At 35.5% G+C, this 23,445-nt stretch overlaps 1 protein-coding gene across 5 annotated transcripts in view; it reads right to left on the bottom strand.

Annotated features, from left to right (window-relative positions):
* LOC132193264 (latrophilin Cirl-like) overlaps positions 1-7,716 on the bottom strand; it is a 68,449-nt gene extending 60,733 nt beyond the window's left edge. For all 5 annotated transcript variants that reach the window (XM_059613839.1, XM_059613840.1, XM_059613837.1 and 2 more), the window contains exon 1: positions 7,410-7,716. The gene's annotated coding sequence lies outside the window, so the exon portion shown is untranslated. The remainder of the gene's footprint in view (positions 1-7,409) is intronic.
* Between the last annotated feature and the right edge of the window lie 15,729 nt (positions 7,717-23,445).

A 23,445-nucleotide genomic window follows, 5' to 3' on the forward strand; every position in this document is an offset into this window, starting at 1 on the left:
CATATATACGAGCGGCCGGATAATAACCTTCTCTTACTTGGCCAATATCGCATGGTCGTTAACATATTCAAATTCCAGCGCTAAGAGGACTTCTTTTTGCATTAAGCACTTAAGCACCGAAAGACATAATTTCTCGGCTTAAAACTATCTGCTGATACAATTTCTCCTTTTCGCGGCAGATGGTGCAGGTTGAGAGCAGAAAAAAAATCACCGATTCAAAATTTAAAAAAAAAAGAGAGAATTGCTCTCTAGATTTTCAGAGCCACAAAAAGCCGGGAGAATTCATCATCTCTCTTGCGCGGAGGAAAAAAACAGCGGGGTGGATTTTGTTGATGAAACTATAGAGGCATAAAGATATTTACACACGAGCCCATAGCTGGCGAGAGAGAAGAAGAAGGAGCAGCCAGCAGAGAGTGAGAGACCTTTGGCGTGCATTTTTTATAAAAAGGAAGGCTCCGCGCGGCGGCGGCGGCCGTGGTATTAAAAGTGTGTTGTGCTGTTGTTGTAGTTGTACAGCCACGGCGAAGAGTTGCCCATCAGCCTGAGCAGCGTGTAATAATATCAACACACATGCTTTGGGCACCCTGGCTCCGACGAATAATGGATACCTGCCTGACTCGCTCCGCCAGTGGAGAAATAAAAAGCGCTGCATTTTTGTGCAGCCAGCTTGAAGGGGCTCTCGCAAAAAGGGCAGACCGAAGTGCTGCTGCTTGAAAATGCACAGTTCTTTTAAACCGCTGCTCTTAAAACTAATTTTTTTATTCACATTTTATTTTAAATCTTTAGAAAAATAAAAAATAAAATTCTTTTTGTTTCGATAAAGATTTAAATTTTTTAAATTAAATCATAACCAGCGGAAAAATACTGAATAGATAGAATTTTGTAAAAAGTGGTTGTACAAATCCCAGTTTTTCAAATGAAGACCAAATTTTCATGTATTAAAATAAAAATTGATTCCGGACCAAAACTCTTTGGGCCACCTATTAATTTTAAAAGAATTAGTCTTATAAATTAAGTGATTATTCATTTCTTATTGGCAGCTGCTTCCTTGTTTTTAAGTTATTTTCAGTTTCCCAGCTGATGTAGATAAATTTAATTTCAAATCCATCTTTCATTTTATGAATATTAAAAAATATATTTTATTCTTCAGATTTCCAGGTCAACCTTTTGAAAACTCGCCAAATGTATTTCCTGCTGTTTAAATTCCAATTCTGATTTCAAAACAAACAAATTAACATTATTTAACTATCACCGAATAAATCTTTCCCCACCTACCCAGCAAAACAAGCAGTAGAATTTTGAAATTTACTGCACTATTGTTTGTCGCTATTTTCGTCCTCTGACAGAATTCCACCCGTTGGACTTTGAAACGGATTTCGCATTAAAGTGGATATATAAAAATCTCACGTTTACGATCGTCATTAAAAACCCACTTAGGCTATCCAGCGGCAGTAAAAGCGCGAAATTGTCAACAAGAGATACTTTGCTAAATTTCGGCTGAACATCTTGTGCGAATAAAACCAGCAGCAAAACGCAGTGTTTTGATCATAAATTGATGGCGAAAATTGAGATGCCTGCGGACGTGCTGGTGCGAAAGGGTTGCAATTTCCACCCTCTCTATCGTAAAGCTTCCTCGAGCAAAGTTGACCTGTCATAAAGAACCGGGCGTATAAAGTACCTGAGCCGTAAATAAGCTCGCTAAGTGCCCGAGTGCTGGAGAACGAAACCTTTTAAAAATTTCATCCTGCGCCTTTGAGAAAAAAAAATAAATATGATAAAAGACCTGCTGCGCCTCCTCAAACGAAAAATAACCTAACACAATGTGATGGCTCGGGAAAATTACGTTTTCCGAGCGTGCCCTTTTTCGTGCGTTGCATCGATTTACGACCTTCTTTTTTAATGGCGCTGCTCGTAATTTCGAGCTGCTGCTTTTTATGCAAATTCGCCCGCCCGATGAATGGAGGCCGAAAACGAGCCTGCGATTGTTGTCCACGTTACACACAATGCACCTCCGAAATGAATAAAAAACATATACTCGGTGGACGCCATTTTGGAAAAAAAAGGGCTTTTTACATTTTTATAAAATTTCATTCGGACGAACATCAGCTGGCGTGCATTTCGGGTTAATTTTTCCGGCTTGTGTAAACGTCGATGGGCCGAGCCCGTTTAAAAAAGCGCCCGGTCCGGAGTAAAATATACCCCAGCATATGTTTTGGCAAGTTGAACACCATTTTGGCCGCGCGCCCGAAATTCGTCCACATTATGTGGTGCGAGCGAGCGGCTTCGGCACCGCGGCAACACATTAAAAAATGATAACAAACAATAAATTTCGTCCGCGCTCAAAGGCTACAGGCGACATCACAGCTAGCACAGAGAGGCAACAGGACCGCGTTTTCGCACAGCCGGAAAAAGCTGTAAGAGCAGAGAAAGGGGGCCAAATGCTAGTGTATTTATCGTAATTGAAATTTCAGTAGGACTTTTGGTGGTCTCTGAAGAATAAAATAATTAATGTAACTCTTCTTATTATTAAATTTTTTAATTTGAAATAGCAATTTATAAGCACAGATAAGAAAGTTTTTTGCAAATTCAATGAATTTATTGTGGAATGCCACAGAAAAATTTATAATATTTTAATTTAATTTTAATGCTTCAATATAAATAATGAAAGTAAACTTAAATGACCAACGATTTTAATTGATGACGAATTTTTTAAAATTAATAAATAATTAATATAAAATACACATAAAAATTACGAATATTAAATTATAAAAAAGTTTATTATGGAAGTTAAAAAATTAAAAAAATACGTTGTGCTTAAATATTGACTAAAATTTTTAGTCTTATACTTCTTTTTTGGTGTACCGATCGATTTTTAACACCGCGTCATTCGTATGCAAATTCGGCCAAAATTTCAAAGAACAAACGTCGCGGCCATTATTTAATTAACCATTAAAGAGCGCCAGCCATGGCACTCGAGTCTCTCTCTCGTTTTTTTTCTGGCGTCATCAAGTTGGGCTGCGGTTTAGCCCCAGCGCCAGCTAGAGACGAGCTCTCTTCATTACAACTGCTTGACATTTAATAATCCCCCGTAATCCGTGGTGGATTTGACGGAACAGTCAGCCAGCCAGCGCCGCAACCCCTCAAGACATCAATTAGCCCGCCGAAATTACGTGCGACGCGCGTGAAATTAATTGAAATGCGTGAGAGACCCACGACGCAGGAAAAGAGACGGATAGAGAAATGCACCGACTGTCGCGTGCGGAATGTTAATGCAAAATGTGACTCTAATTTTGATTCAGACTCAACGTCCCAATCGGCTTGATAAAGCTATGTTAATTTTCATCAGAGATGTATAATGTTGGTGATGGAGAAACTTTTTAATTAATAAATATATTTTTACAAATAAAAAATTCTGCACCTTTTCAATCACATCTCATATTTATTGATAGATTTATTTGCATTTGCAATATTTTTTGCTGATTTTTGAATTAATTTATTTAGAGCTGAATAAAATTAGTTATTTATTGATTTGGACGATGTAATAATAATCGCGGTTTGATTGGTAATTCGTTCAACAATCTACAATTAATCAATGGTTTTATTCTAGGCAAGCAAAGCGATTGAATCACTTGCAAACAAGAAAAACTCGCTCATCAGCACAAAGTGCCTTTTATACACATCAATGAAAACAGAGCCGCCGCCGCCGTTGATGTATAAATATTCATCATTCAATTATCACAAAAACTCTCTAGCCTCAATTAATTCCGCTCTCCGCCCTCGTCAAATAAACGAAACAAAAGGCTTTTTTGCACTCGCCGAATAAATTATTTCGCGCAGCATTTTTCCCTCGGCATGCGGCGCCGCGTCCTTCATGCACAGAATCCACCCCGAAATAATTGAATTATGAATGGCCTGCTTCTTCTTCTTCTTCTCTGCGCCTCGTTGGTCATAAATATTCATCTGCCGCCACCACCGCTGTTGATTCGATTGCACAGCGCGACCTCGGCAAAATGTTAATCCCGAACCCGTTCATTTGAATAATGGAAAAATTCGAGCTAAAAAAACGAACGCCAATTTATGCATGCGAATATATCCGATCATCATATCGCAGAGGAGTTCAAAATCAGTTTCGCTTCGGCAACTTCTTCTCCTCCTCCCTTAATGAAAAGGCCAAGAGAAAAGCTCGGTAATATCGATTTTCCGCCTCCGTTTTATGCCATTAGGGCTTTTCCGCACGGTCGTAATCAGCTTATGCATCAAATTGTGTTATTTTTTCCAGAAATTACAATACAGAAAAAACGGGTGGAATTAGAGGAGCTTTTCGAGCGAGTTGGAAAAAATATTAAAAAAACGTTCAGCGGTTTATACTTTGTATGCATGTGTTTGACACGACTTTTAAGCTGTATATAGTGTGGGATTTCTGGTTCAGATAAAGCTAGGCTGGCCAAGAGATCAACCAACCCCAGCAGGCTCACCGATTCTGCAGAGACCATTGTTGTTCTGCACAATTGTCTCTAGGGCGGGGCGGCGGATTCCGCTTTTCCGAGACAAAACGGTACTTTGCGCGCTTGGAATTGCACATTTCGTCTGCTGAGTGAAGGGGAGGAATTAATGCAGTGTTTGAAACTTCAAAGAGGATTTGACTCTGAATCGAAAAGCAGACAAAATTGCGGGATGGAAAATAATTGTAAATGATGAAATTAAGAAACATAATAAAATTTAATTGTTAGAATTGAATGGTGTGATGCATTTTTTTGTTAACAATTTCATGTTTTTTTTCTTTTTTTTAAATTTATTGTGGTATTTTTTTTTTTAAATATTAATGTTCAGATTAAATGTTTAATTGTCGTCAAGAATTTTCAGCTATTGATTTTTCATTTAATTAATTGAAGTTTATTTCTTTTTCTTACTTTTATATTTACTTCTATGATTTTTGTTGTATGTCAATTGTAAACATTTATTTTTTCACTGCTAAGAGCCTTTTTCTTGAGCTCCAGTGATACATGGACGCAATAAAACGCGAAAATCCCGGGCGTGCCGCCGATGCCTCGGCGCACAAAAGACACACGTTCAAAGTGCATCTGCCAGCTTTGCCTTTTTTGCGCTCAGCCAGCACAGATAGGTGCAGTTACTTTTGACGGCCGGCAGTAATTGGACGCCAAATTGGTGCGAAAACGCGATCATCCTTCACACGGCTGGATTATTAGCCAGTCAGAAGATTCCCATGGCGGCTGAGCAAAAAGCGCGCTGCAAATCCAATTTATCCCAATCTAACGGTTGCACTACTGGAGCTCTATATATGATAAAAGCAAACAGTCCAAGCGAGCAACCGATTTGGGGCAAGGAAGTTTTTGCAAAAGGGGTCGGGCACCTTTTAAGGAATAAAAATCTGCATTCCTTAAACATAAGACGGGCAAATTGTTAAATTTTTTTACAAGCTCCATAAGATATTGTGTAAGATTTTCATTGTTTCCTCTTTTTATTGAATTTCAGTTTCCCCTGATCTGATTAAATTTCATTTGAAAATTAATTTCTCTTAACTATTTTGAAAAGTTTATTTTATATATTTTGTTGTGAACATTTATAATTAAAATAATTGAATTTTGACACGATTTTGTTATTCTTTTCAACGTAATAAAAAAAACGGTTCTTAAACCCATTTATACGTTTCAAAAAACTTTTAATTTTATCAATTTGGTTTCATGAAGATATTTTCTTAAGCTTGTCAAAGTACTTTTTCAATCCACTTTCAAAGCAACTCTCCCCTCTCAACTTTCCTTACTTAATTCTCAACAGTCTGGCCCGGCACTTACAATTTTCTCGGAAAGTCTGCTTTTTTTGGCCGCGTTTAACTTTTAACTTTGACACTGAGGCGCTCAAAAGTACAACAGCGACTTTAATCAAGCTCTTAAAATCCCCCACGAGACGAATTCCGGGGCAAAAAGGCCTCTTTTCCGAGACTGCACAGCAAAACAAATCAAACATTGCACGCGCCGCTCGAAACCGCAGCAGGCCGATATCTATAAGTAAATTTCCCAACGGACCCCAAGTCGGGGCAAAATCGAGTGCTTGATGGGTTTTTATCAAAAAGCAGCCCTCCTCCGCAGAAACTGATCAAAGCTTGCTAGGAGCCGGTCGATGGCTGCTGGAAATAAATTTTTTCCCAACCGTCCGGGTATATAAAATCACGGCGCAATTACCGTCGGCGCACCACGATTTTTGCTCTCTCGGAGAGAAAAAATAAATAAATTTTGCCACGAGGTGTTTCGCTTCACGCGATTCATCACCTTTAACCGACCGCGCGAAAAGAGAGAATAAATACCAATAATTACACCAGCTTTACAATCGGCCCCAAAGAGAATGCGAAATTTCATGCATGCTCTCTTTGTTTATTGCAGCGGAGAAGAAGAAGCCGCGTTTGTGAACCCGGGCGACTTTTCAGTTTTAAGTGGGTATGAATAATTCAATTGCAGCAGGCACGGACGGGCAAAGCCTGCTTTTCCGCAATTTGCGTGCGGAGAGCGAGAGTCGTTTCGGCGAAAATTGAAAAGTTAAGGGAATTTTGGGACTTCATTCCGCCAAAGGTACCAAGAGTTTCCTTTTATCTTCGTCATTATTAAAACTGTTTATTCTGCTTGATCAAAGTTCAAGAACCTTATTTCTTAAAAAAAAAGGAAACTTTTGTCTCATCTCAAAATTTTATAATAGCAATTCTCTCAGCACGCACCGGAGCAAAAAAAGAAGAAGCAACCTGAGGAGAGCGCAAGAAAGAAAACGTATCGCCGGATTGAATTTCGAGGAAAACTACCCACTGAGATGTAGCAGCGCCACGTTTTATTTTATTTTTCCTTTCAATTTATAACCGAGGGGGGAAATTTTGAGGCCGCAGATATGAAGGTGGCAGCTGGCAGGAGAATCGACGGGAGGTCGCCGCCAAACGTGCCCTAGCCCGCCTCGGACTTTGAATACTTATAATAAAAAATAATAATAAAAAAATCTCCGGAAAGGAGTCAGCTTTTAAAATCCACTATTTTATATCGCGGATGGAAACAATGCGCAATTCACTCGGCCGCCGTCGCAATATTTCAAACAGGCGTCATCAGATATGTATTGAGTTGCAAAGGTGGAATTGCTGTTTGAAATTTTAATGCTGAGAGTGGTTTTGAGAAATTCACGAGAGGAGTGCTCGCAAACCGGTTTGGAAATAAATTTAAAATTATCCCACAAGAATGAATTTGTGTTGAATACAAAATTTATAGAAAATTATTAACAAAAATTGATCAATTTAAAAAAAAAGCAGAATTTCAGCACTTTTTAAGCTCAATTTCTTCACCCGATTCAGAATTTCACGAATTTTTTTTTTTTTAAAAATCCCAAATTTTTTCATAAGATAATGCTCGATTTCTTACCAGATAAACTGGAACTCGGGACTCCTCAAATCAGGCGAGAAGAGTCTCGGCGACGACGGCACTGCACACTGTGCCACATTGAACAGTTTTCCAAAACACACCGCAGCACAATTTTCCGAAGTCAGTTTTGAAATCCACTCGGAAAGCAAGAAGAATAGTAAATCCAACTAACGGGCGGACATGCCTTAATTTCAGGTCCACACGGATGCTGCGTTGAGGAAGAAGTTTCAAATCACGCCGTGCGCGTGGAAAAAACACTCGGTACCTTCGCACCGCTCGGCAGCTCGATCCCGACTGAAGAGACGAGCGTCGAGTGCGGTCTCGAGGAGGTGACGCCGCGGCGCCCGCCAGAGGTCCTCGCAGGGCTGCCCCGACAGCATTTCCATCCATTTCTCTGCTTCGCCCGTGCTTTTATACAGGCTCAAGTGCACCTAGGCAGCGCATGACGATCCCTACCCTACCTGCCTTCCACCCCGCCGTGCCCTATACATATATTTTTTATTTCATATCTTCTGGTTGGTGGCGGTGGGCGACGGATGGAAATGTGATTTTGCTCTCCGGTGCGCGCCGCCGAGCGCACCGAAAAACCACCTCTGCCGGGGTCGTGCCAAGTTATTGAGCGCCGATGGCAAAAATTGAGCTTGAAAACATTTTTCACGCAGCCACTTTGAGCAGAGTATGGATGCTGCGAGCGGGGGTGGAATTTGTCTCCTCGCGTACGTTTGACGGCAGCTCCGAAGGCAAACTCTCTTCTTGTCTCGGAAGCGAATTTCGTTCGGCAGTGATCGGATCAAATATTTATTTTGAGAGAAACACACTGACTGAGCCGAGCTATATATTCGCAGGTCAAAGGAGCAAAGGCAATTTTTCTTGCAATTTGCACCACTTGTCATTGGCACCAAATTCTATTTATAAATATTTCAAACGATTAATCCTTACAAAAAGTTGATATTATATGCAATTAAAACTGAGAAAAAAATTTCCCAATCAAAATTTACAAATTCAAAAGAGTCAATTAGAAAAGAAAGGTAAGAAATCTATGAAAATTTCTAGACTTAAAGTTCCAGTCTTCCTGTTTTGAAACTTTTCAAAGCTTTTACTCTCTCAATTTTTAATAAAGAAAATTGGATTGCTGAAATTTGATGATAAAAAGTAAACTTTGTAATTAAGCTTTTAAATTCCTCGGTAAAGATCGGAGATATGAGATATGTCAACTTGTGAAACTTTCCAGACAAGATAATTAGAAATTTACAACATTTGATCAAGCAAAATGTATTATTTGTGTTGGAAGTCAACACTCTAAATAAATAATGCGTTTGCTTTCCAGTCTAGCCAGTTTTAAGAGAAAACAGTAAAAAATTCATAGAAAAACATGATTTATTATTTTTTGAAAAGGAAGTTTCCTGAAATTAATATAATTCAATATCAGCATCAAACTAAATTATAGCAAAAATAATATAGACAAAATTTACAAAAATGTTTTGTTATACGTTTTGTTTGCTGAAATCATGAATCAGAATAAGCAGAAACAGCACAAAAATGTATGATTTACTTTATTATAATGACAGCTTTTACCTTTTTCCCCTTTTAAAACTTTTTCTTCACAAATTTGAGATATAATTAAAAATACTAAAAGTGGAGTTGCCCACAGCTGAAACCCTCTCCTGACGTGTGGGAAGCAAACCCATTTTGAAGCGACACAGAAGGGGAGAAGGGGGTGCAGAGTATTATATTATTTTATTGGGTGCCGCGTGCTTAGTTGCTTCAATCATTAAATATTTGATGTGTATGCGCGACCGAACTGCAACGTCATTTGCACGCTGAATTTTCACCGCGCTCTGCTCTCGCAGTGAGATTTTAAGTGCCTCTCTCTCTCCCTCTCCTCCCCCGGCCAGAGAAAGGAGTATAATGAAGGGCTGCAACCCCCTTTTTAATTATTGCCCACACGAGCATGAAAAACAATTGAATTATTGCGCAATTGAAACGCACAGGATATTGCCTCGCAGAATATGAATTACGGGGTGGCAGTTTTGCTGCTGGATATCGCGCATGTGTTTCGTTTTGTTTATTTATTCAATCAATCCCCCTTAATGATGATTTACGTCGGCAGACAGAACGGAGAGTTATTTCGCCTCGATGAATGTTTTATTTTGCTCTTTGCGAACGCCAGAGTTGAATTAATCATCTTGATAATTTGATGCACCTCTCTGCTCTCCGGCGACGACTTTTCCAAGCATACAAAAAGAACCCTTTCATGTGATGAGGGTGACAGTGCATAGCTAACTAAGTGATTAATAAGAGTGACTTGATTAATTAGCGATTTTGCAATTAGCAACTGAGCTGGAGCAGAAGTAATTAATTGACATTTTTTGCGAACTTATATTTCCATGGAATTTAATATAAAAACGGAGTCTCAAAGAGCAAAGTTTATTTTTCTCATTCAGTGGTCACAGAGAGGGTTTTTGCAGAAAGCGAGATTCACTCTGCTTTGATGGTGAGAACGATATGCGGATCAATTTCCAAGCCATGAAATTGGATCGGATGCGTTATTGATGATGCGACTTGCAGAAGAAAAAAAATCATGGTGAGAAAATGGTTAGAAAAACTGGTCTATCGCTGGGTATATCAACAACTGATGAGAAAGTATCATAGAGAGTTAATTAGGCACAAAAGAAAAGCATTTCCTGATAGGTTCGGATAAATATCAACTGTTTAATTGTTGATTGAAAAATATTTATTTTAAATTTAAAAAAATATTTATATTTATTAATTATTTCATATTGAAGTAATTACTGAGATTGCTAATGGCATAATATTTTTTATTTGTTAATGAAAAATATAAAATATTAATTTAAATTAGATTTGATTCGTAACAAAAAAAAAATTATTGGTAGAGTAAAGATGCTTTAATTTTCTAAAAGTCGCTTACCTTCAAAAGTCTAAAAAAAGTAATTTCCTTTCGTCCAATTTATTAAAATTTATTTAAAAATTTGTATGTAAAAAGATAACAGGTTTTTTTTACAATAGCATTTTATATAAGATTCTGAACATCAATATTCTAATTATAAAAAATTTACCCAATCAATTCAATTTTAAACTTGATAATATTCCAGAATAATCATTAATCATAATCTTTCTGCAATTTAAAAATTATTAAAATAATCTTTAACATAATAATTGAGAAAAATCGCTTTCATGTTATTTTTCGATGTGGGCAAAATTTTAAATGTGTCTCCCTAGCTTCATTCCTTGCCATAGATTTACATTTTTGTTGTGTCAACATATATTACAATATGAAATTTTGATTCAAAGCAAGTATTTGCTATGGCTGCCGTGCATAATTTCTCATCGGCGTTCAAATTTTATTGCCGGTTTCACACACAATAAAGCGGCGGCGCGGATGAGTCGCCGCCGCCGCCGTGCGCCTCATCAAGTATGCGCCGCGCCGGAGCCCCTGCTTTTCTACACACAACTGGCTTTTTTCTCCGCTCATGAGTATGCGCGCTCGCTCGCTCGCTCTCGCTCGGTACCCCGTAATAACGAAAATTAGCATAATTACAAACTTCAATCACAAAACTACTACCAAATTACAGACTGGTATACTCGTTTCGCGCGCGAGTGTATTTCATGTGGTGGGATCGAGAGCGCCGGATTTGCTGCGTCGCAAAGCACAATTTGCACCAGATTGCGGAAATAAATGCGCAAATTTCACCACATTGTAGCAAAAAATTTTTAAACGGATTTTTAAATTTGCGTTTGATTGAAATTACAAAAATAGAATAGATAAAATGATATATAATTATCTTATTATTATTCTCACGTAATCAAAAATAGCGGCCATCATAATGAGAAATTTAATTTACAAGTTTTATTTAATTTTTTTTAATAAATAAAAACAAATAAGGTTTTATTTATTATTTTGATAAATTATTCCATAAATATTTTTTTCTTCAACAGAAAATCTATGGGATTGTTAAAAAATCAGCGTGTTTGCATTTTTCTTATATGCTCCGATATTTATAATTGCAAGTTTCACGCTAAACAAATTAACTATTGTGTATATAAACAGCGATGATAATATATGCCAAATATCGTTTACAGATGCAATTTCAAAGAATCCAAAATCATTCAATTTGCCATAAAAGACGCTCATGCATCTGAAATAGTTTAATAGTTATGATCAAAATTTGTGTAATTTGAATTTTTTAATGCTAAAAAAATTTTTTTTTTGTAGACTAATTTTAAAATGAATATTGAAAAAGAAAAATTATTGTTTTTTACTAGATTAAAATATATATATATATATATATATATATATATATATATATATATATATATATATATATATATATATATATATATATATATATATATATATATATATATATATATATATATATATATATATATATATATATATATATATATATATATATATATATATATATATATATATATATATATATATATATATATATATATATATATATATATATATATATATATATATATATATTATATATATATATATACATATATATATATATAAATTCATATTTTTGCTTGTGCTTCAGTAACGTTTGTTTTGAATTAGTGCGTTTGATTTTTTTTTAAGATTTTTTATATTAAATATTACTTTAATGTATATAAATTATTGCATTCTGATTATACAATTGCCGCCTTTGATACAATGCTTTTAGTAAAAGGCAATTTTAAAATTGACAAAGCCTCGGCACTCCATTTTCGCGCTAATTAAATTTCGTCTCTCTCGTCTCGTCGATACAGCTAAAGTAGCAATCACGGCGGAGAATAGAGCGAGGCGCATTTAGCTCAAACCAAATTCAATTTTTGCCGGTCTCCGACGCGCATATGAATCTTAATTATAGACCTCTCTAGCAGAGAGAGAAGGGCTTTTGCCTTTATTGACGCCGCCGCGCCTCTGTGTGATAGTGGCATGATCAAGCAAGATATCGGCGGGGGTTGCGCACACAGAGCAACAACTGCGCTAATGCCGCTTTACGATTTGGGAAAGCACTCTCTCTCTCTCAAAGAATATAATAAGCCGGGGTGAATGTAAGCCCGGCCCGGAATTGCATATTATTTATTGTGGAAGCGCTCGGCAAGGGGTGCAGCTTCCAATTTTGATGGCGTAGGCGCAGATCATAAGAGCACGACTAGGGGTCTCGCTCTCTGCTCCACTCCATATCGAAAGCGTCTTTGCGTTGATTTCTGCTGACGCTCGGAATTTTATACAGAATATATAAACGCTTGTTCAAACAAGTCGAAAGCTGCTTTTGCTCCTCTCTCGGAATTATCATCTCTCGGGGCGAGCACCCTGTTGCCATAGCACTTCTTCTTTTCCTGGATTTGGCTTGATGGGGAACACGCAGCATCAGGAAAAGACAAACACATGCTACAAAAGATTAAAAACTAATCCACAAAAGAGCAAGATTTTTGGGGTTTGCATAATGGAAAAACCACAAAATCTCTCCCTTTGTCATAATTTAGGAATAATAAATATTAGTTTTACTTGTAAATATTTTATTCACAAATTAAAAAATTTTTATACTAATAAATTAATATCTTAATACAAAACAGTTGAAATGTTTGCTAAAATCCTCATCACAAAATCAATTAAACCGAAAACATTATTAAAATACGCTAATTGTAAGATTAATATAATAAGGAAGTAAAAAATTTGTAGATGAAAGTAATTAAAAATATTTCACACAGTCAACACTTTAAAATTTGATTTAATACGAACTTCATTTCATAAATTTTCTAAATATCTTAAAATGCAATGAAGTAAAAAATAAAATTTTCAACTACATTTCTATAAAACTAGCAATATTTTGATAAAAATTGAAAAACCAAATTAGAATATCAGCATTAAATTTAAGATGCAAAATACTTGATGTAAATTTAATTTCACCTTCATCTGGTCTTTAGTTTTACTGAGTTTTATAGATCGCATTATTTGTGGAATGAGGTTCCTTTTCACTTATAGCCATTTATGAATATAATTGATTGGATTGATGGAATTTATGATTGTTTTTAATTTCTTTTGTTAAAAGATTAGACTATTTTATGATTTTTTCTTTTTTTAAATATAATTCTTATTTCCTTTAACCAAATATAATTTCTTCACATCGCCTGAAGTAGAAAATTCAAAAACGGATTTCAGTAAAACGTGAAAACTCAAGCTTGCATTCCATTCCCACCCATTAAAGTGAAAATTGATACCCCGAACAGCAGCAGGGGGCCCGAAAGGAAAGCGAAATCGCTGCAGAACGAATCGCGGAACGAGCGCGAGAGGAAATATTTACACTGCCGGTGAATTACCTGAAGGTGAAAAGAGATGCTCAAATCTGGTCAGGCGTCAACAGCTCATTCAGCTAATGGCGCTTTGTTGAAAGCTGCTGCTGCTGCTGCACCGTGCCCACCTCAGCAAGAAGCTTCGTTCCTGGAAGCCCAGGTCATATTCCATGCAAATGGAGATGAAAAGAAGAAGAAGAAGAAGAAAAATCCATCAGCTCGGCAGAAAAGAAGCGAGCGGCGGCAGCAAGCTAGGGGGCCAACAATAATAGTCGCCCAACACAAATAACAAGGTGGCACTGCTGGAAGCTGGGGGTACAATGGTGCGTGAAAAAGGTGGGTGGATCAGAGGGGAGTGAAAAAATTCCAGTACTAAAGGTTAAGACGGCACAGCATGAAATGGGAAAAAATAAAATAAAATTGGAAAAAATGCTAAATAAAGTTTTCTCTGAAGTAGATGTGATTTTTTTAACTCTACAATTTAAGCTCAATTCATTGAAAATATTTATATTTAAATTGCCATTAATTTCATTGGATCGCAATTTTCAAATAGCCAAATAAATTCAAAACGGCTTGTTTACAAGATTAAAAATCTTTGTTTCTGTTTGAAAAAGTTTAATCGTTTGGATATCAAAAAATTTTCGCCTGGTTGCATAACTTGCAAAAGGTTTTGCTAAAATTGGGTTTGTACATTTGAAATATTGTTGGTTTTTGACATCAGAGAATTTGTAAAACTAAAGATTATTTCATAATTGATAAAAACAAATCAACAATTAATTGCATTTTCTTTTTTTTCCTAAACTAATTTTTTGGGATAAAAAAATTTATTATGTAAAAATGAACAAGATAAATTTTTCACTTCCCTCGTTCAGTAGAGATATCCCTCATGTTTTCGGACAGATGCAGCAGCCCAAAAGTGCACACAGGCTGCACACACACAGAGGTATCCATCGCACACCTCTCGACTCTTTATCCAGCAGCGGAACCAACAAAGGCAGATAAATGCATTTTTGTTCCGCTGCCCCGAACATCCCCAAGAAGTGAGCGATTCCCTTTGAGCGCATTTTTGTGACCAGCTGCTGCAGGCGCGAAATCGTGAACAGCGGAAAAGTCTTTTGTCACAGCCGGGGTCGTAAAAGGAGCATTTTTGAGAGGCTGCCGATTCAATACCTTCCTATCAGGCCAAAGGGTGCATTGTTCTGAATCAGGGTTGGAATCTGGGAGTGTCAACATTTAGGCATCGCTTGTTAAAAGGGAGGCTTTATAATGGGTTGTAAAAAAAATACATGTAAAAAAGTGAATTACACGACTAAAGAGCTGCTTTGTGGACGGGAAGAACCTAATATTAGTTAACAAACTTTTCAATTCACTTAACATGTAAATTATTTTTTTTATATAATTAAATTTCACTTTAAATAGGGACCGACGAAGCCAACTGACTAGATGCATGAGATCTATGTCTAAAATATGATTAATTTGTAGATTTTATCATCGTGCTATATTTGTAAAAATTGATGTGGAAAAAAACACACACACCAAAAGAACCAAAAGAAGCAAAACAAACAAAATCTTAAAATATATTCATTAAATGATGCAAATTAATTTTATAATATTTAATTTAAATAAAAACAAATTTAAAATGTGTAACAAGAAAATAAAGTAAGAAGAAAAAATAAATAGCGTTTTAACTTTTTTTTAAAGAAAAATAATCTTAAACATTTTACCATGAATAATTTGGCATTTTGGGTGTTTCCAGCCGGCGTGGCCATCCAGTACGAAATAAAAGTGCTGCCAGTTACCGTCGGCCATTAAATATGCACGAGAAGAGTAATAAAACCGGGAAAGAGCTGTTCTGCCGCTGCCATTATTATACACTCGCTCATTTCACATCAGCGTACACGATTTCCAAGCTGCCATTACATTAGCTATCATTAAGCATAATATTATTATTTATTGTTTTATTTCGCCCTGCTCGCAGGCATATAATGTATTCGTGCTCTCGTATTAGATACGCACGCTCGCCAATTCGCGCATCCTTTTTCGTCCCGTCCGCGCGCGGGCTGCTGACCTTTCCTTTCGAGAAAAAAGAGCTCGGACGGATTATAAGTCAAAGGAGAATACGGGGCGCTGAGTTATTGCGCGCAGGCATGAACCGCCGGGCGCGAAATTAATTCTGTGTACGGGTAATTGCATTTTCTCTCTGGTCGTCTCGCGGAATAATGTAATTATTGCACGAAAAAGCACAAGCCGCGTGCTATGTCAGCTGCGGCAGTGGGATTTATTGAAATTTACGAGAGACTTTTCTCAGAATACGATGACACGCGGCGAAAATCGCATTTCTTGCAACGAATTGTTTATTGCCGAGGCGCATTTTGCATACTTTTAAATGCGGCAAATAATAACTTCGGAAAATCTACAAAATTAAGATTTTAAATTGGAAATTTGATTTATTTATGTAAGAAGGAATTTTAAAATAATAATTTATTCTTAAATGAGTCTGGAAAAACATAATTTTTTAATATAAAAACTCTCATATATGAATTGGGAAAAATTAATTTGGAGTGTAACAATTCAAAAGATTTCAAATTAAATGTATTCAATTCTGTAATTGAAGGATGATATATTCTACGGTTATAAAATTTTTCATAGCTTTTTTAAACCGAAGAAAGTAAATAAGGGAACCTCCTATTGCCTTCCAGGCTCCTAATATGTTAAATAATACAGAAAAATTGAATGATATAGCGGTCTGCATATTCAAAAATAAATTTCAGCTATACTGCATCGTTATTGAACATTATATAACAAAATAAAAGCAGAGAATATTTCATATAAAATTATTAATTAATAGCTGCTCCAGAATGTAAAATATATAATCCGTGAAAAGAAAACGAGAATAGTCTCTATTAAAACTAATTAATCTTGACGTTTTACAGCCTAATTGTTTTCCAAGAATTCTATATGAAAATAAAAATTGGTAACATAAATAAATCACAAAATACAGGCACTCCCTTCGGAAAACAATATTTTATACAAGCAAAAAGCCAAAACAGCTTAATTGTATAGAACATCAAAAAGGTGTTAAATTAATTTGCTTCCCCACATTTTCCAGCCGTATTTGAACCACCGGGCGATAGATTTACAACCTCTCTCGGATTGCGCCATAAAAGTGCGGCTGAACGTTTTCGGCTCGGGATTTTACACCTTTTTTCGGTCTGGGCTAAAAAAAATTGTTGTCAGCCTGAGCGAGCGAGCGAGTTCGTTTGCTCGGCTAATAAAATAGAGGCATTAGAATGGCTGCCGGCGATATCTTTATATTATTTGGAGCCCGAAACCATAAAACTCATGTTCGTATATATACCTGCCTGTCTGATGGACCTTTTACACGGTGTACGCGTCGACGGAGGAAAGAAGAGAAGAAGAAGTTTGCTCTCACTCATGAGATAAATATCTCGAAAACACAAGACAAGAAGAAGAAGAAGCAGCTGGAGCAGGTCTCTCTCTCTCTCTCTCTCTCGTAGTCGTCACTCAGCGTGGTGGCATAAATATTACAATTCCGGAGTTATAAATTATTACATCACATATCTCCTCCGACTGCCGTTGCCCGGCGACGTGGGACGACCGCGTGTGCTGGATTTCAAACTGTTCAACTTTTCTTTATTACAATGGGAGCTGCTGCGCTGAAGATAATCCCTTTTGTGTGCGCAAATTAAAAGAGAAAGAGGTGAACTGCCGCGCGTTAGGGAAGAAGTTCATCGTTCATTTAGTTATGAGAGTATATTTATGCAAAATTTCACTGGAAATTTATTATACCATTAGAGGTAAAAGGGTTTTGATAATGATATTATTTTTTTTATAATTTATGAAATAAAGATGATGCTTTTGGTTTCTTCAATTCAAGAATAAATAAATCTGTTATTCAGTAAAGAGTGGCCAGAATTTAATTTTTTGAAAAATATGATTGCTTTGTTTTAGAATTTAAAATAATTTTTCACGCCTTTTAGTAATATTTTGATAAAATATAAGAACAATAAATTGCATCTTAATGTTGCTTAACGAGATGATTATTTTTGATTAAAAAGGGTAAAAAATAAATTGGTATTATAAATTTTAATTTGTTTACCTCCATTTCTGTACTTTTGTTTGTTAAATACGTATTTAACGCAGAAATATATTCCTCTACGATGTTGTTGTTTTAACATTTATTTTTAATTGTACTTATTTTATTATTTTTTTTTTCAAAATAAAATTTAATTCAATTAATCTCACCATAGTTATACCATTTAATCATTATAATTTTTCTATGCTTGAGAAAACTTACGTAACCTATTTTATTGAAATTTGAAATCATAATTAAAATTCGTAACGTACACCGCTTTGCCTTATGCTTGGACTTTTGTATAAAAGTTTAAATTTGGACTTTTTAATTCATTTTCCGAGCATTGGTTTTCCCGCTCAGTTTCTGAATCCATGCACGTAAAATTCTTAAGAAAAAATAAAAAAAAATCGCTTCACCTTCGGTCAAAGTTTTAAAAGACAAAATTAGTAATTTGTTATCCCTTTCTCTCTCCTCCGAAATTTTGGGTGCTGCTGCCGCCGAGAGGATCATCAGCACGGCAGTTTGGAGAGATTGTTTAATCGCGGCAATAAAATTTCAACGTTTTGAGGTATAATATTAGTTCCTGAAAGCATTAAATTTTATTATTACATTAAAGAGCGAGAGTTGAAGAGTGTGGTGCTCGCTTTTATAATATTAAAGAAGAAGATCTCTCAGCACGGCAGCCGGAGAGGAGAACTGGAGAGGTTGTAAATTATAAGCAGCTGAATAATGATCGGAGAGATCACAATTTTTACGACTTGTCGGATTATTTATATGACGCATTATGTGCGTTTATTTACCGGTCATCTCACAACTAAATTTATTTATTTTTTAAGTAGCAAGTCAAAAGCAGCTCTCATCTCTTTTCACGGAAACACAACAACAAAAAATCTTTGGAAAAACTCACTTTCCTGGGAAACGTCACTTTTGAATAGTTTTCTATGACAATGAACGCAATAGAGATGATTCTTTTCTAAAAAAAAAACTGCTTTCACTGTGTCAGGCTATTGTTCCCGTGATTTTGTACACTTTTACAAGCCATAAAATACAATATTGTTCTCTCGGTCCCGGTTCAAACATGTGTAACTTTTTAATAATGGTCGTTCTGGCTAGCACGTATATTACACGCCTAGGTCCAATATAGAGAGAGAAAATGAGAGAAAACATGGAGCTGGCTGGCTGCTGTCGTTTGCCTGCTCTTTTTCGCTTCCAAAGAGAATAATACAATTTCTGTCCCTCTGGCTCTTTTTACAACTGGTATATGTTTGTCTGCTTTTATTTTATTATATTTTTTCCAACCAAAAAAGCGTACTAGGCTCGTACAAGACTTTAACCGCAGCACAGCTCCAAAACATTCTCTTGGGAAAACGTTTCAAAAGTTGTCATATGCGATATATAGTAAAATTATTGTGAGTTGGCTGTTGAATTGATGCACTGAATATATTAATTTATTATTAAAAAAAAATAATAATTAAATTATAAAAAAGAATTCATTATTGATCTCTTTTAATTGTAATAAAGATGCAATAAACACATAAAAATAAAAAAAATTAAGTGAATAAAATATTATTAACAATGCCTGCTTAAAAATTCAGTTTATCACAAGGATTATATGGAACTTTAATTTTAAATTTTGAAATTTGCAAAAAACATAAAAGCCAAAGTAAAACATGTTTAAGGATAGCAAAAAAGAAATAGCAAAACAGTCACTTTTTAATAAAATTTTCATTATATAATAACAAAATTTAATTTAATTTTTAAGAAAAACCGGATGTACTCTAAATAGCTTTTTACACATGATAAATAACACAAAAAATGATACAAATTAACTTAATTTTAGATTTTAATGTATACTACGAGAAATCTTATAAAAATATTCCTTATACACGCTATTTTTCTCTGTTTTGCTTGTTCATGCGCTCTGCTATTATATTTTTCATTTGGGGATCAAAATTATTTATGCTTATAAGAAATAAAAAATAAATTTTTTTAACAAAAAGAATAAAATTTGCGTGGGCAATACCTTTTTTGAGTGGTATTGAGCGCGTGGGGCAATAATGTAGTTTTCCTGTGCAAATACATGCCTTCTCAAACATTATAAAAAAACATGACATGATATACACAATCGCATTTACATTTTTATAGCTTAATCTATCTCCCGTTGTATTGGCGCATGTGCTGCGTGGATAGTAAATGATTGCGATTGATCAAAATCCAATAACAAACATTAATCGACCAAGTTCTCCGCATTTTTTTTTTTTTTTTAATAATATTATTTTGTAACGAAATATTTTCACGTGCGCGACAAATCAATGAGTTTCGGCAGTTCAAGGTTCGATTTACATACGAGCAATAAATTGTGCGTCGAAAACATTTATTATATACAATTTTGATTTTCCCGCGGCGATAAATAATGGAAAAATTCCACAACGCTGTCAGTGACAACTTAAACCAACTTAAAACGTATACACAACGGCCTTTGCTTTTTGAATTCCTCTCTCTGATGTCTGTGCACTTGTCGGCGCAAAATATAATTTGAGCCGAGCTAGCTCTCATGGAAAAAGCTGCTGCTGCTGTTGGCTGGCGATATCAAAAAGCAGCTCTTAAAAAATATATATTATATAAAATGGGCGAGCCTTCACCCAAGGTTATCAACTCGTACGAATACAGACCCGTCGCACTCGTCGCCGCCGCAGCCGTGCTGGATTAAATTTTTTATTACAATTTCAGGCGGGCGGTCACGTGACCGTCGTGTATATCAAAAAGAGCTAAGTCTCGGCATCGCTGCAAACATTTTATACAACATAAGAGGTGCCCTCTCCCTTTTTCCCACTCCCGCCATCTCTTGAATTGTTACAACGAAATTACATGCAATAATGAGCCTTTTACACAACACGCCACTTTACGGACACCCGGAATTCCGCGGTGAAATTTCGTCCTGCAAATATTAAATAAACGAAGATGAACTTTACTTCTATTCAAAATAAGTTGTAAAGTAAAATTTTGTCGGCAATAAATTATATAAAACCTTAAAAAATTTGTATTTATATTAAAGGATCATTTCATTCCTAGGTCAACTCACAAGACAACAATTTTTTTTTTAAATTTATATTCAAATTGCAAATGAATAAAATTAACTATTTGGCTCAGAAAGCTTCTCTATTGACCATTGAATTTATTTGAGATTCGTTGGATTTTATATTTGGATTGGAACCGCATTCGTCATTATTTTAAGTTTGAAGAAACTGAATCAGAATTTCAATTAAACTATAATTATATTAAATTCTCATTACATGTTGTTTCTAATCTGTTTATTTTTCCATTATTGTGCAGCAAAAGAAAGAGAAATTAAAATTAGAGAATTTTGTATTAATTTTAGTAAATTAGAGTTTCATCTGCTTTTTTAAACGTATTGTTCAGGAATTTTTTACTTTGCTCTGGCGTATTTTCAAAAATGCTCAGAGAGCTTGGGTGAAGCTTATATGAAGCGAAATAAACATGCATCAACGCTTGTGCCAAGTAACATTTTTTCGATTCCTTTTCACATCTCATGTTGTAAAAGCAGCGCGCCGAGAGCGGCGCGGCGGCGGCGAGCGTCGATAAAATCAGTTTTCGTTTATGAACATGCAATCCAGCGATGTGCAATTCATAATATTGCTTTATTGCAATGCTTGCGCTCGAACACGTCGCTGGTACGTATCAAAAGGAATTACATACATATGAACATGTACGCCTCGCATCGAGCATATGTTAAAAAGAAAAACCATTCATGCCACGATGCTCACGAGAAAAAAGTTTGAGCTGCAACATGATGCCCAACGCATTGACGACGTTTTATGTGTTTGTGTCGCGACTTTGAACCGGCTGGAAAAACAAAAAAGAACAGCTCCGAAAGCGCATTTCATAAGAATCAGTCTAAATGTTAAGTTTTTTTGCCCTGAAATTTTATTTTCTACAGAAAAACTTAAGAAAATTAAAAAAAAAGTAAATAAATGAAAAAAAAAATAAATAAAAAATATTTAAATAGAAAATTTTCTTTGCCTTCTTTAAAAAGTTAAATGTTAAAACCATTTTATTTAGCACTTTTTCAACTCAAATATTAATGTCATTTTTTTTAGAATGAAACTTTTGCCCCCTGTTATAGAAAGAAATTATCTATCTATGGTTAGGTTTGCCGAATTTTTTTGCGTGTTTCCTTTTCATATTGATTACTTTCCGCGACCACCGAATCAGTCTTTTACTTTATCCGATCTGAGCTCCAATTAATCCAATTTAATTCCGCACGATCAGGGGTTTTCTCAGCAGTCAGTAAGAGTTTCTTCTTTTCTTTTATCCTCTCGACATTTTTTTTCAAGAACTCTTTTATTCTCCCTTTCTCTGTTTTGGCACAAACGTCGCGCGCGCTAAAAAATGCAAATCTGATCCTAAAATCGGCATCGCCAGCAATTTTGGTTGTGCTCGCGACGCGATTTGCGCAGATGATAATCAGACGCGCATAAAAAAATAGCGTTTTTCTCCTTTTGCGGCACATTGACAGACTGGGTTTCGCCGCTCGCCGGCCCTCCACTTTCTTATGGTTGTGTATATATATATAAATTTTTATGTTAACAATAAAAGATCAAGTACTGGGCGGAGAGAGACTTAACGAAAAGAAAGAGAAGAAGAGCCGCCGGCATAAAACAGGGAGGAATAGAAAAAAAAGAAAGGCCAGTGTATTACAGCAGAATTACAAGCAAGGGAATGCAGAGACTTTTTGATACACACCACACAGCATTTCGCTCTTTCCCTTTTTTCTTATATATGGCGGCGTCTATCGCATTAATACCCAGAAAACTGCTCATCTTTTTATACTTTCGCCATGTAGTGTTTGGCATTTTGCCCCGCAATACTATATCGCTGTGTGTCACTTGAGCCTCTTTCCTCCTACAAGCAAACAGCAAAGTTTGCATTGCCACTTGGACTCGCTTTCAAGAGAAGAAGACGTGCTGCATCAAGGGGCAAAAAGTTTTAAATTGGTTTGCCACGGCGTTATCTCTCTGATTTAAGAGACAAAGAACGAGGTTAAAAGCAAATTTAATATAGATTGCATGAGCTTCCAAAATTAATGCTCAAATTATTCAATTATTTCAAAATTTTATTTTTATTTCATATAAATCAGTCCAGCAAACTTTTCCCCTTCTTCTTCACAATTATAGATTTTGATAATATTATTTTAAATAATCATTACAGCAACTTTTTAGCTAAGAACAAGTTCAAAGTTTGCGGTAGAATTTAATGTTTTCAGCAACAAAATGATTGAAAACTATAATGTAAGAAAAATTTTAAAAAAATTATTATTAATTTAAAAATATTATAATAAAATGAAGGAAGCATTTCCTCAAATAGCCCACGGTTATATATTTTCTGCCAAATTTCATCAAAATCTGAGAGAAAGATTAATAAGGCACATGAAATTGTTCAGCCAATACAATACTACAATAATTTTTTAAATTATATTATATTATAAATAATTAATCTTTCGATTTGCGATTTGTCCACATTAAAAACGGCAATAATTTTTCTTGTATAAGCTTACAGAGCAGCTTTGGCTGAGGCAATAAATACATCGATTCGAAATATACCCTC

This window comes from Neocloeon triangulifer, unplaced genomic scaffold, assembly GCF_031216515.1.
Source record: "Neocloeon triangulifer isolate White Clay Creek 2 clone unplaced genomic scaffold, ASM3121651v1 ptg000003l, whole genome shotgun sequence".
Classification (NCBI taxonomy): Eukaryota; Metazoa; Arthropoda; class Insecta; order Ephemeroptera; family Baetidae; genus Neocloeon; species Neocloeon triangulifer.